The sequence below is a fragment of the Quercus lobata genome, chromosome 6, assembly GCF_001633185.2.
Source record: "Quercus lobata isolate SW786 chromosome 6, ValleyOak3.0 Primary Assembly, whole genome shotgun sequence".
Taxonomy (NCBI): domain Eukaryota; kingdom Viridiplantae; phylum Streptophyta; class Magnoliopsida; order Fagales; family Fagaceae; genus Quercus; species Quercus lobata.
The window spans coordinates 3,469,702-3,483,238 of record NC_044909.1 but is presented as its reverse complement, the minus strand read 5'-3'; the positions used below and the strand labels follow the sequence as shown (position 1 = coordinate 3,483,238).

General features: G+C 34.3%; 1 pseudogene; it reads right to left on the bottom strand.

The window, feature by feature from the left end:
• Nucleotides 1-3,761: 3,761 nt before the first annotated feature.
• Nucleotides 3,762-12,964, bottom strand: LOC115994702 (annotated as a pseudogene).
• Nucleotides 12,965-13,537: the final 573 nt, after the last annotated feature.

Sequence of the window (13,537 nt, the reverse complement as noted above, 5' to 3'; positions counted from 1 at the left end):
TAAAATGGGGTATTTTTCTGGAACTTTTCGTCGAAAGGGGTACATCCCCATTTGAAACTTTTCGCTGAAAGGGGTATATCCCCATTTTGGGCAGTGATTGATGAATCATAGAAAACAGTCAATCCCTTTCAAAACAAAATTAAAACAACCACTTTTAAAGTTAACGAAAATTTTTAGCATATTGATCTTGATGGATAGAACTTCATGTTGACTGGTTGGTGATTGTTGAAATTATTCCCGTTTCTTCGGACGTTAACCAAATGAGATAATTTCTGTGTTAGCGAGAGAGATATTTGTTGTGATCCAAGAACAGAGTGTTCCTGATGTTTTGTCAGCTTCTATAGTGTTTGTTTGGTTTAAGTTTTCTAACTTCTTCTTTTTTTAAAAATGTTTTTGTCGTAGTTATTTTTTTTTAATATAAAAAGTAGTTTTTTATTTTATTTTATTTAAAAAATTAGCTAATTTTTTAGTTTTGTTACATATTTAACATAAAAGTTACAAAAAAAAAAAAAAAAAACTATTTTGTATTACACTACGCAAATAAGCCACCAAAATTTAGAAGATGCCTAAGTAAATGAACATTTTGCATGTATATTTCAGGCACAAACTATGTCGGCTGGGTATCAAACTAGCAATGTTGAGAAAACAATTGGGCTCAGAAGAGTAGTATACACTTTTATAGTCTATTTGGATTGAGAGGGAGGGAGGGAGGGAGGGAAGGAGAGTAGAGTAGAGTAGAGTAGAGTAGAGTGAAATTGATCCAAAATTAGTCTATTTTCAGCCAACTTTACTCTATTTTATTCCTCTCCACTCCCCCTTCCTCCCCCCTCAATCCAAACAGACCCTTATTGTTAAGTGTCTGAACGGTCTAAGGATTTTCAGGAGCCCAAAAGTTACCATTGCCAAGCTAGGACGACCCACTTGTTTTTCGTTTGATGTAATATGTGTGAATTATTAATAAATAACCCGTGAACGAGCTTTCAGATTAGTCAGTGATGGGGGCCAACAAAAAAAGACTAATTGCAAATCACAACTTCAAAATTTGGGGTGATTTTGATTTTTTTTTTTTTAAGTTTAAATTTTTTAGATAGTCCCTAACATTATCTATAGTTTTGATTAGGAATTATTCCATCCATGCTTTTGCTGATGTGTCAATTAAATGACATTTAAGCCTATCACATAGGTTTAGTCACACAAAAATCGTACGTATCTAATTTTAGCTTAAAACAAAAGAAATATTAGTTATGAATATCCTATTAAAAGATTCTCAATGTCATCAAAGAATTTGGATATATTCACTAATTTCAATTAAAACATAAGCAACATTAGGCTTCAATATTGGCAAAACAAAATAGAGAGCAATTAAGGAGGTCAAAAAAAGGCCAAGAACAAGTCATTGGAGATTGGAGAACATAGTTTGTTAAAGAACATTCCTTACTGGCTGAAATAATCTTTTCAATGAATTGAAGTAGAGTAGCCCAAATCAATTATATATAAACCAGTTTTGGAACTTCACAATTCATCCTACTTTGGCAGCATGTAGTGTTGGACTTTACTTCTTACCAAATTAATTTCCCATAGAATAAATAGAAAATCTCACGTCAAACGTCCAACTATCAAATTAAGAAGATATCTCTTTTACTTCATGAAATTTCGAGTTATAAATAAATAAACACGTCTATTTAAAAGATCTCTTCTTCTTAATTTTTTTTAATGATTAAATTCATAAAAATTGGATATTTTTTTTTAAAAAAAAAGACCTTGAGGATTGCTACAAGGAGCAATATAGTCCTGAGTTAAGCCCATCCAATGGTCATTGTTGCTTTCAAAATTCTTAACTCCAGAAGGCATGCTCCATCTTTTCTCCAACCAGCTGAAAGTGAAATAAAATAATGCCAGTGATAATCTTTATGTCTCTCTCTTTTGTGTGTGTGATTTTGCTAATCCTATTCGGTCCAAATTGGTCTTATTAGGTCCTATTTCAATTCGGTCCATTTTGTCCACTTCAGTCCAATTTGGTCATATGTGGTCCACTTTGGTTCTATTCGGTCTATTCTGTCCACTTTGTTTCTATTTGGTCCATTTCGGTCTACTTTGGTCCTATTCAGTCCATATTGGTTCTACTCGGTCTATTCTATCCACTTCGGTCCTATTAGGTCCAATTTAGTCATATTCAGTCCATTTGGTCTTATACGGTCCACTTTGATATTCCTGTGATACAAAATATATACCACCTTCGACTAAAGAGAGTGGTCCGCTTTGGTTGTCAAATCAAGCATCAATACATTATAATAAAAAGTAATGCTATATCCATAACATTTTTACAATAATTTCATATCAAATTCAAGGTAGCAAGTCGATATTAGTGGGTAAAAATGTAATGTTAGTGGTAGTTTAGATTAGAACTAGTAACTATATGCCATCTAGGATTTATTATGAAATTATTATAAAAATGTTGTATACATAGCATTACTCTAAGATAAATAAATAACCACAAGCTGTCTTTTAACCCAAGGACTTTGCCTCTTGATCTCAACCAAACAACATAAGTTAAATCAAAAAAGAAGAAAGAAAAAGGAAGCAAGTGGAACTCAACAAGATTTATTAGGAAACATATGCTACCACTATGATTATTATTACTGTTACGATCCCAAGAAGCATTCCTTCTAATGCACTAGAAATTTTTTTATTAAGGAGTTGGTAAATCAGGCAAAACAACATTATTAATATTAGAGCATTTTCACTGGGCATGCTAAATGGCATATGTAGGAAAATTTTAGCATAAAAGCATAAAACAACCCCTCCATCTGGTCTTCCGATTCTAAAAAGTTTTACAATAGTACTACAGTACAATTCTATTTATACAAGTCACTGTTCACCAATTGTAAACTTAAATTTCATTTTTTTATTACTCACTCTCTCCCCTCTGTCTTTCACGCTCACAGACACTCCTCCCTTCTCCCTCTTCTCTATCTGTGCATGCACTGTGCTTTTCATTTCTCCCTCTTCTCTATTTGTGTAATCTGCTTGCTGACGTGGTCAATTTCTCTCTCTGGTTGCCGTCGTGGGTCTGATCGGCATACTGGGTATCCTGATTGGCATGGTGGCATGGCAAGGTGGAGATCGGTGTGGCAGCGCCTCCCTCTATTTGTGCTTTTCATTTCTCCCCCTTCTCCCTCTTCTCTATCTGCTTGCCACCGTGGTTACTTTCTCTCTCTGGTTGCTGCCGTGGGTCTGATTAGCGTAGTGGGTTTGTTGATCGGTGTGGTGGCATGGCGAGGTGGAGATCGGCATGGCGGCACAGTTGAGGTGGAGATCGGCGAGGTGGGTTTGGGTGGGTTCCGATGGGGGTGGCCTGTGTCTGGGTTTGTGGAGATCGGCGTGGAGAGGGTGAATAAGATTGTGGCTTCAGGCTATTTCACCACCTCATCGGAAATGAAGGCTCTGGTGGAAGTTGCAACTAGAAGAGAGGTAAAAATTAGAGAGAGGAGAGAAATGGGAGAGAATAGATATGATTTTGGGAAATATTATTTTATTGTGTAGAAATATTATTTTAATGTGTTGTATTATAAAATAAAAGTTGGAATGTTGGAAATATCGTAAAATAGTATTGTATAATTGATAAAGTGGCTTTTTGAGATGGTAAAATAAGACAGGATAGAATTTTCTGATGCGAATGCTCTTACAAACTCTATATACAAACAAAGCAGCCAAAACAATTCCAGCCAAAAAAGATTTTTTATTTTTATTTTTTATTTTTTTTACTTGAAGATAAAAGAAGCCAAGCGTTTGACCATAGCCTTAGCATTCTCAGTCTCAATATTATGGATATGAAAAACGTGATCTTCTCCCTCCACTTCAAACAATTCTACCTCCCCTTTCCACCCACTCTTCCTCACCATATCAAAGTACCAAATACCTCTGTCCCTCAATTGATCATTCCCGGCCACACGCACAAGCATCCTGTTACACCCAAGCCCACGCAAACTCGGTGCACCTGTCCCTTCCGGATTGACCACTGGATTGTCAATACCACCAGTTGCTGAGGCATACACAAAGTTCCAAACTAAACACTGCCGGCTCTTATTGTGTCCTTCCTTAGACTCTGACCCAATTGGCTTAGAACTCCAAAAATAAGGGTGCTCAACTACAGCACCTTAAATCTTAGGCAAAACTATATTATTAGTTCCTAAAGTTTATCCCATGAGTGTAATTGGTCCTTCAAGTATAAAAAATGAGTGATTTTAGTCCTTTTATTAACTACAGTTAATATTAATGTCTATGTGGCTAACAAAACAGTGATATAAAATTTATTTAACTGATGTGGCATTCTTTTAATAAAAATATTATAAAACTGAATTTACACGTCATAATCCCCATAATTGATTGAATAAACTAATTCTCTGAAAACCAGAGCATAGCTCGCCTAGCTTTCTCTTGTTTCCTATTGTTTCTTTCCCTCTTCTCACTAGCAGGTAACTGTTTTTCTTCCATGAAAAGACTTCAACTTAAAATACAATGATGGGTTTTTACTTGTTTGTTTTGGGTATTTTTAAATAATAATAAAAAATAAAAACAAGCTTTTTACGTTCTTTAGCATTTTCACGCATTTGCTTCAAAACTCAAAACAACTTCATTTATTTTTGTTTTTTCTTTTAAATTTCTACTTCCTTCAGCAACAAAGGTGGTGTCCCTCTTCAAATCTCAGGGTCTAAACCTGGTCAAGTATTCGATACCGACCTAGCAATTCTCAAAGTCCAATTTGGATCTGGAATCAAAGTCACAGTTTTCAATCCAAAAAGCAAGTCCTTCCCCTCCACATGGGTTCAGAAAAACATCGCAGTCTACCACCCTTCAACCCAAATCGAAGCCATTGCAATGGGCTACAAAGTCTTTGTCGACCCACATAACATGACTCAATACCTCATGCCCACCATAAAAAATCTTATGGGTTTTTGACAGGTAAATTCAATTTTATGGGTTTATGATGTGTAAATTCAATTTTATAATATTCTAATTTAAAAAATTACACATTAGCTAAATAAATGCCGTGTCACTATTTTGTTAGCTACATAAATATTAACACTAACCATAGTTAATAAAATGACTAATAGTGCTTATTTTTTAAACATGAGGGACCAATATTGTTCACTTGAAATTTAGAGGACCAATTACATTTTTAGGGTAAATTTTAGGGACTAATAATGTAGTTTTGTCTAAATCTTAACACCATAAGTCAAGCTCTCAACCCCAGCTCTCATAGCCATGTTATGTACTATATATATTGCCACCAGCACTGTCACCCCCTATAAAAATTCTTTCGAAGTCACCGTTATTGATTAACCATGTCTCTTTATCGTTACCAGCTGATTGAGGGGCAACCCATTGAAGTACAGGCAAGCAGTCTTCATGAGCAGCTGGAAGAAGGTGCTCTGGTGCAAGTCTGTACTCGACTGAGATAGCAAGAACATGGACTTGGGAGACCAAGTTGTTGAGGTAGCGGTGGTAGAGGCTTGAGAAGGTGGATTCAAAGAAAAAACCGCCGCCATGGAAGTAGACTAAGATGGGGAGCTTTTGGTTTTGGTTGTGAGCAGTGAGTTTTGGGAGGTAAAGGTGAGCTGAGATGGAAGGGTTCTCTGAAATGGTAATGTCTTTGGATGAGACTCCGGTATCTGAGTCTTGATCAGGTGATGGTGGAACGATAAGTGTGCTTTTGATGCGTTCCATCGAGCCGTCCTTGTAGACCCTGATGTAAGGAAGAATCTCTGTGGCTACTTCTTTGGTGGTGGAAGTCATTGCAGCCTTTGGTTGAGAAAGAGAGAAAGTGGATGCATGGAACTATTAACGTGAGCTTGCAAAACTTTTTAAGGGTTAAAAGTGGAGGAAAACGAAGACATGGAAGACCTTTGTAAGAAGTCTTCAGAATTTATCCTCATCTTCTTGCCCTCCCCCATTTTCCATCCCTCACAAATCACCCTAACCACACATTACCTTAATCTTGACATAATTGACAACCATATTACCAATAAAGATGAGGAGGTTAAAGATTAGCAATTGGGTATATATACATCATGCATGATTTCATCAGACTGTGTACACCTAGTTACGGTAGATATGGACATATGGTTAGCATCATTATCAGAAGAATTAGTAAAATATTAGTACATCATACATGACGTTGAAGCAATGGGATTAGTTGTTTGTAGGATAATATTTGAGGTTTATGCATGTTAGTAACAAAAGATTCTTAGTTTGGGCTTTACCCATTTCAGAAGAGAGAGACTACTTTTTGTGGATCACTTATGGCTTGGATAATTGTAGAAAGGCCATCAGAAATTTCGTTGAAGCTTCCTATAAGATACTCAGACATATATACGCTTTTGTGAATCATGTGTAAAATATTCAACAAGCGGATATCATACCTCTGCTGAAGGATATGAACCTCATGAAAAGCCTCCCAAAGATCGTATTTAAGCATCTTTTCCATTCACAATTAGGTCACTGGAGTAATTACTAATTCAAAGTTGTGCAGAATTTCTTTAGAAGTAATTATTTCTAAGATAATTGCTAATAGAATGAGACCAATACTAGATCTAGATGGGTGCGTAGTAGAAAACACAATTGTCGCCTAAAGAATTGTTCATACATTCTAGAAGAGTATAGAATCATACCATAGATTGGGCATTCAAATTAATAGCAAAAGGTATAATAAAATAGAATGGAAATATTAGTACATAAATCTAGAGATATTTTTTTTCCCCTTTTTTGTTGAGAGATTTGGCTTCAATCCCTCCAGAAGTTCCCTCCTTAAAAACTACAAACTTTATTTATGTTCTGAGGCCTAAAGGTTAAATTGGAAGCTAATGGTTGGACAAGCTTGCAGGTTTATATTTTGGCCAAATAGGGCCAAATTTGATTAGTTTAATATAGTTTAAGCCTTAAGCTGTCCCCTTATAGATAACACTTCGAGAAATGTCCAATTGAGTAGTTAATAGAACATATATAAATATATATAAATATATATATATATATATATATATATATATATATTTGAGGGGGATAGTTAATAGAACATATAAGTACACTACTTGATCTAAAAAAAACTTATGAGCTTGGACCCAACTATGATATATTAATTATTCCTTCTTATTATTCTTATTCAATATGAGATTTTATTTACATGCGTATACTCAACAAGTTTTTGTATAAAATCTGTGATAGAATGAATGTTGTTGTAATTAAGGATATTTTGGTTGAAGCTGCATGTGGGAGGTGGGGGGGTGGGGAGAGGAATGAGAAGAAATTTTTTCTTCTAAAATCCTGAGATTCTATGCCAGCCCAAGAAGCTGCATGGAAGATTTAAACTTTGTGTGTTCCTTTTAAAAATGCGGGGAGGTTTCAATTGAGTTACAAAACTCATGACTTATGAGTTTGTATGTTAGAAATGTTATTGTACAAGAAACCCATGTAAATGGTAGGTTCATGTAAAGTTAGCTTCGCTTTTGCAAATACCCTGAGTTTAAGGTTATTGGGTTTATTGTAAGCTTAAGACACAACTGAGCATGGTAAAGATATAGGTCACAAGCCGAATCATGTTAACCCCAGTATTCTCACATTCTCCTTACTTTTGTTCTTCTCTTTCAATCTCTCAATCATTCAATAACTCCTCTGAGGAGCTCCAAAATTTGTGGATGAGTCAAAAAGTTTGATCCAAACCTTTTAAATATATAGAGTCCGTAAGAAAAGTTTACAGAACACATAATTTTGCTCGCAACTGGACCCAATATCCTTTTCTTTTGATTCATTCTTTCTTAGGTTTGCACTGATCTAATTAACCAGATCAAATCTTAACCAAGATTCCTGACCATGATAGATGCCTCCGCCTCCTATGTGAAGGACGTGTATGACGACGTATGTCGGTATGTGTTATGGCATAAAAGGAAGAAAAAAAAAAAAAAAAAACCAATCGCTTTAAAATCAAAATTTAAAAGTCATTTAAATTTATCAAAATTTTAGTATATTATTTCTCACAAATAGAACTTGATGTTGAGTTGTTTACTAGTGGTGATGCATGGTTGAAATTCTTCCCCTGATATTTTTGTTGTTGTTGTTGTTTATTTATTTTTTAGAATTTGAATTTACAAAGTCCGCTTTTAATGATTACTTTTTATCATTATACTAAGATATTAATTAGTTTTTTTTTTTTTTTTTGGTATAGATGGAGATTAAAAATTATTTTAACGTAAAGAATATTTGTTGTAATCTAAGAATAATGTCTTGGCGTTTTGGTAGCTTTTTTATTTTTTGGAGAGATCGAAAATTGTTATAAACCTATTATTTTATAATGTAAATTTTATTATTATTATTATTTTTATTTTGATACAAGATAGAATTTCTACTCTAACCTAATCTAAGTGTATATGTGTGTAAAACTCCTTCTTGGAGACTTAAACCCCGACTCTTACCCCTCACACCCCACAAACATTTATACTTGTGGAGTACCACCGCACTAAGAGTGCGCGGTGGTTATAACATAAATTTTTATTTAGACTAGGTATCATAGTTTTTCCCTTCTTATTAAAGAGTTTTTCATGTAAAACTTTTATGTTTTTTTTTTTAAATGGATTTTTGTTGATTTTTTTAGTTGGTTATTGTGATTGGCTAATTTGGAGAGCTCATATATTATTGAATTTTCCCAAAGAGGGAAAAGGAAAATAGTTATTTTGCATCTTGTTTGTATTAATTCAGTGCAAAATTATAGGTTTTTTTGTGAGTTTTCTTGTATTACTTTAATGGAAGAATCTTCTAGTAAAGTACCACGATCAAACTTATATCCAATTATTTGGTGCGTAAGACTAAAATGCACGTACAAGATTTATGTGGTTTAGCACTAAGCTTGCATTCCCAGGTCGATTTTTGAACTATTTACTATAAACAAGAAGATTCAATGATCTACTCAAGCTCTATTACACAAGGAAGTCAATACCGTATTGGAGGTTGTACCGGTTTGGCTAGCAGTACGATATATTTCAGATACCGGTCAATACTGGTGTATTGTTTCGAGATTACCACTAATTTATATATATATATATATATATATGTATATAAAATTTTAAAATGATAAATTTATATCACTCATCTAATCAATAACAACAACAACAATATATACTTTAGAGAAACCAACAAGTTCATCAAAAAAAAAAAAAAAAAGAGAGAGAAAACAACAACGTAAATATATTTTAGTGTGTACCATTGTAGTTATATAGTGTAATATATATATATATATATATATATATATATATATATATCCCTCTACGTGACTGTGGGTGGGTTACTACCGGAGTGGCAAGTTAAAAACAAGTCCCATCAATTTACTTAACAATAATAATAATAATAATAATAATAATAATGTATATATACATCAGTACATGTGCCTGATACCTTGGTAATGAAAGAAAAAGAAAGTATAGGGGCAAACAAAAAGTTAAGAGCATAGGCCACGTGGTTGGTTGAAATGAATTGATACTAAAGACAAGTCTGAAAAATATTCAACACTTTTGAGTGTTTCATAGTTCCTCCTAACCATCTAACATCATTGACTAAATATTAGATAAGAAAATTTGAAAGACACAAAGTAGAAAGCATACAGTTGTAGTGCATTTAGCAGTGAAGAAACTAAAGACGCAGGAAAAAAGAAGAAGGAGAATAAAGAAGTTGCAATTGCAGCTACAATGAAGAGGAATGGGATTTAAATTAGAAAAGGGTATAGAAGGGAAAAAAAAATGAAAGATTTGAAGCACAGATCTCAATCATAAGGCACCAAGTCAGTGAATCACAAACCCATTTTTCCCATCTTTTTTTTTTTTTTTTGTTTGTATCGGTCCAAAACATCTTTATCGGCCGAAACAGCCGGATTTCGCCGATACAACTGGTATTTTTTCCGCTACGAAACAAGAGGTGTACCTATACCGGTGAATTGGCCGGTACGGTATATATCGGCTATATCGGCCAGTACGGTACAAAATTGACTTCCTTAATATTACATAACTTGGAAAAATACAAGGTGACCTCAAGGCAACGTCGGCTCTACTGCCAAGTGAGTTATGTAATTGTCTAAGGCTTCCAAATTTTTATCAATAGAGTTATCCCTTTACCTAGAAGTTTTAATTAAGCTTCAGTATTAACTAATAGTCGATGAAAATACTTTTTTTTTTTTTACCAAGAAAATTCACGCACACAAAAAAGAAAAAAAAAAACATTTTTGGACTATAACAAACTGAAATCGCTCTCTCTGTCTCTCTCCAACAACAACCAAAAGCAAAATTAAAATAAAAAAACTAAAAAAATCAGTCAAACCTTTTTGTTACTTTGTCTTTATTTACTAGAAACTTTGTCATTCTCTTCGTGTATTTAATGAAAAATATGAATTTTTTATCCCTTCTTGTACCTTTGTTGTCGGAATGGACCCTTATCCTTGGTTTGGCTATAAAAGACTGTCCTTCGTATTTGTTTAAACTTTAAAGCCTTCTTGTTTGTTTTTAACTTGTCAATGTAATTAAGCTATATAATGAGATTATTTAATTCGTTTTTTTATTTTATTTTATCTGTGTAAATAAAAGCCATGGGATTTGTTTTTGTTTGAGTGATGAAAGGGTGCGTGGACCACGCACCTCTTTACACGGCCGGGCATTGACAATTCAATGGTTGTAATGGTTGCGTAGCCAGTGAAGTATGAAACTTTTGATTTCTTCAGTTCTTTGGGTTTTGTTTCATTCAATAAAATATTATTTTCTTTATTTCTTTATTTATATATTAGGCTTTTAAACCAAGCCCCTACACAAGTGATTTCAGATTGTTTCAAGTATGATATTTTCTTATTGTATTGTATACTACCATAGATTATAGTTAATTGTGTAGTCATTCAGCGGGTAAAAAAACTTTGTAGTATAAGACACTTATCAATACTACACAATTTTTTTTTTGGGTTAAATAGGCTAAATATATAAGACTACGCAACAATCAGTCTATTACAAAATAGTTCAGTTTTATCAAAAGTTAGTAGATTATCCATCACAGACGATGATTCATACAAAATAAGAAAGTCAATTAGTTGAATCGCTTTCATTTTAATAAGTCTATCAGCACATCTATTAACTTCCCTAAAAATGTGAGTCACTGATCCAAGCGTAATGCCTTCCCAATACTACACAATTAAGTATTTTGTACCATTCCTATCAACAACAAAAAAAAGTATTTTGTACCATGCAATGCGTAATGCCTAGAGTAATAGTTTTGTCTCGTTTGAGGCTTTATTGGAAATAAATTTTGGATATCTTCATGATCCAAAAATACCAATTTTGACAAAAGAGAATGACCTGCTTTGGCTCTAAAATAATGACAATAGCCCAACAAGTGTACGCAAGAATTATTAAGAGAAAATAAAGATGTATACGCAAAGATACATAAGGACATATATGGATCAGGCTCGAAAAACATGATCAACAAATTAAGCATCAACACAATAAAATAACTAAATAACCAACTTCATCCAAGTCTATCTTTTAACTAATATAAAGTTTCTCTCGCTTTTAATATTCTACTTTATACTTCAATTAAACCTACCACATGTCCATTTTAATTTTGTTATAAAGTATTCAAAGTTCTTTAAAAAAAAAAAAAATCAGACATTTGACATAATATAGTTGGTGAAGTGAAGTATGAAACACTAATAATGAGACAAATGATTTTTATTCGTCTTTGACATAAGGAATCCTCAATCAAACAACATAAGTTAAACTTAAACAGTTATTCTCCAAAAAAAAAAGTTAAACTTAAACAGTGGTAGGAAGCAAGTGGGACTCGTCAAGATTCATCAGGAAGCATCTACTACCGCTATAATTATTATTCCTTGCTGTCAAGCTGCAGTCCTAGAATAATGTGCCAGAAAATAGTTTTACTCGAAGATAAAAGAAGCCAAGCGTTTGGCCATAGCCTTAGCATTCTGTGTCTCAATATTGCGGATATGGAAAATATGATCTTCTTCCTCCACTTCAAACAATTCTACTTCCCCTTTCCACCCACTCTTCCTTACCATTTCAAAATACCAAACACCTCTATCCTTCATCAAATCCTTCCCAGCCACACACACAAGCATCCGATCACACCCAAGCCCAGCCAAGCTCGGTGCACCTGGCCCTTCTGGATTAACCATTGGATTGTCAACACCACCAGTTACTGAGGGATACACAAAGTTCCAAAATAAATACGGCAAGCTCTTCTCGTGTCCTTCCTTAGGCTCTGCCCCAATTGGCTTAGAACTCCAAAAATAAGAGTGGGCAAGATAAGCACCTAAAATTTCAACACCACAAGGCAAGCTCTCAACCCCAGCTCTGATAGCCATGTTATGTACTATGTTGGCACCAGCGCTGTCACCGCCTATAAATATTCTTTCATAGTCACCGTTATTGATTAACCACGGCTCTTTACCGTTACCAGCTGAGTGAGAGGCAACCCATTGAAGTGCAGCCCAGCAGTCTTCATAAGCAGCTGGAAGAAGGTGCTCTGGTGCAAGTCTGTACTCAATCGAGATGGTGAGAACATGGACTTGGGAGACCAAGTTGTTGAGGTAGCGGTGGTAAAGGCTTGAGAAGGCGGATTCTAGGAAAAACCCGCCGCCGTGGAAGTAAACTAAGATGGGGAGCTTTTGGTTTTGGTTGTGAGCAGTGAGTTTTGGGAGGTAAAGGCGAGCTGAGATGGAAGGGTTCTCTGAATTAATGGTTATGTCTTTGGATGAGACTCCGGTTTCTGGGTCTTGATCAGGTGATGGTGGAACAATAGGGGTGTCTTCGAGGCGTTCCACTGAGCCGTCCTTGTAGACCCGGATAAAAGGAAGAAGCTCTATGGGTACTTCTTTGGTGGTTGAAGTCATTGCAGCCTTTGGTTGAGAAAGAGAGAAAGTGGAACTATTAACGTGAGCTTGTAAAAGGAAGATATAGAAGACTTTGTGATAAATCTTCAGAATTTATTCTCATCCTCTTTTTTTTTTTTCTTTTTTTTCTTTTTTTTTTTTTTTTTTTTTAAATGTTGTCATAGCTGACAATCATACCAATAAAAGTGATAAAGAAAATCAGGTGGGTATGCACGACTTCAGCAGATTGTGTCTGGTTACAGTGGATATGGTTAGAAGAATTAGTAAAATATGAGTTCATCATTTCGTGACGTTGAAGCAATGGAATTGTTTGTTTGTAGGATGGATGGAATTGGAGGTTTATGCAGGGTAGCAACAAAAGATTCATAATTTGGGGAAGACTCCTTTCAAAAAAAAATACTACTTTTTGTGGATCACTTATGTTGCTAAATGTAATAAAATTATTTCAATGGTACGTATCAATTTTGATACATCCAAGCCTTTTAAGGTATAGATGTATTTCGGACAAAAATTCAATAGAGTTCATATTATACATAAATTACAGCATCCACATTGGTGGAGCCATAAATTTAACTATTTGGCATAATAAAAAGTTACTTTATTTATTTT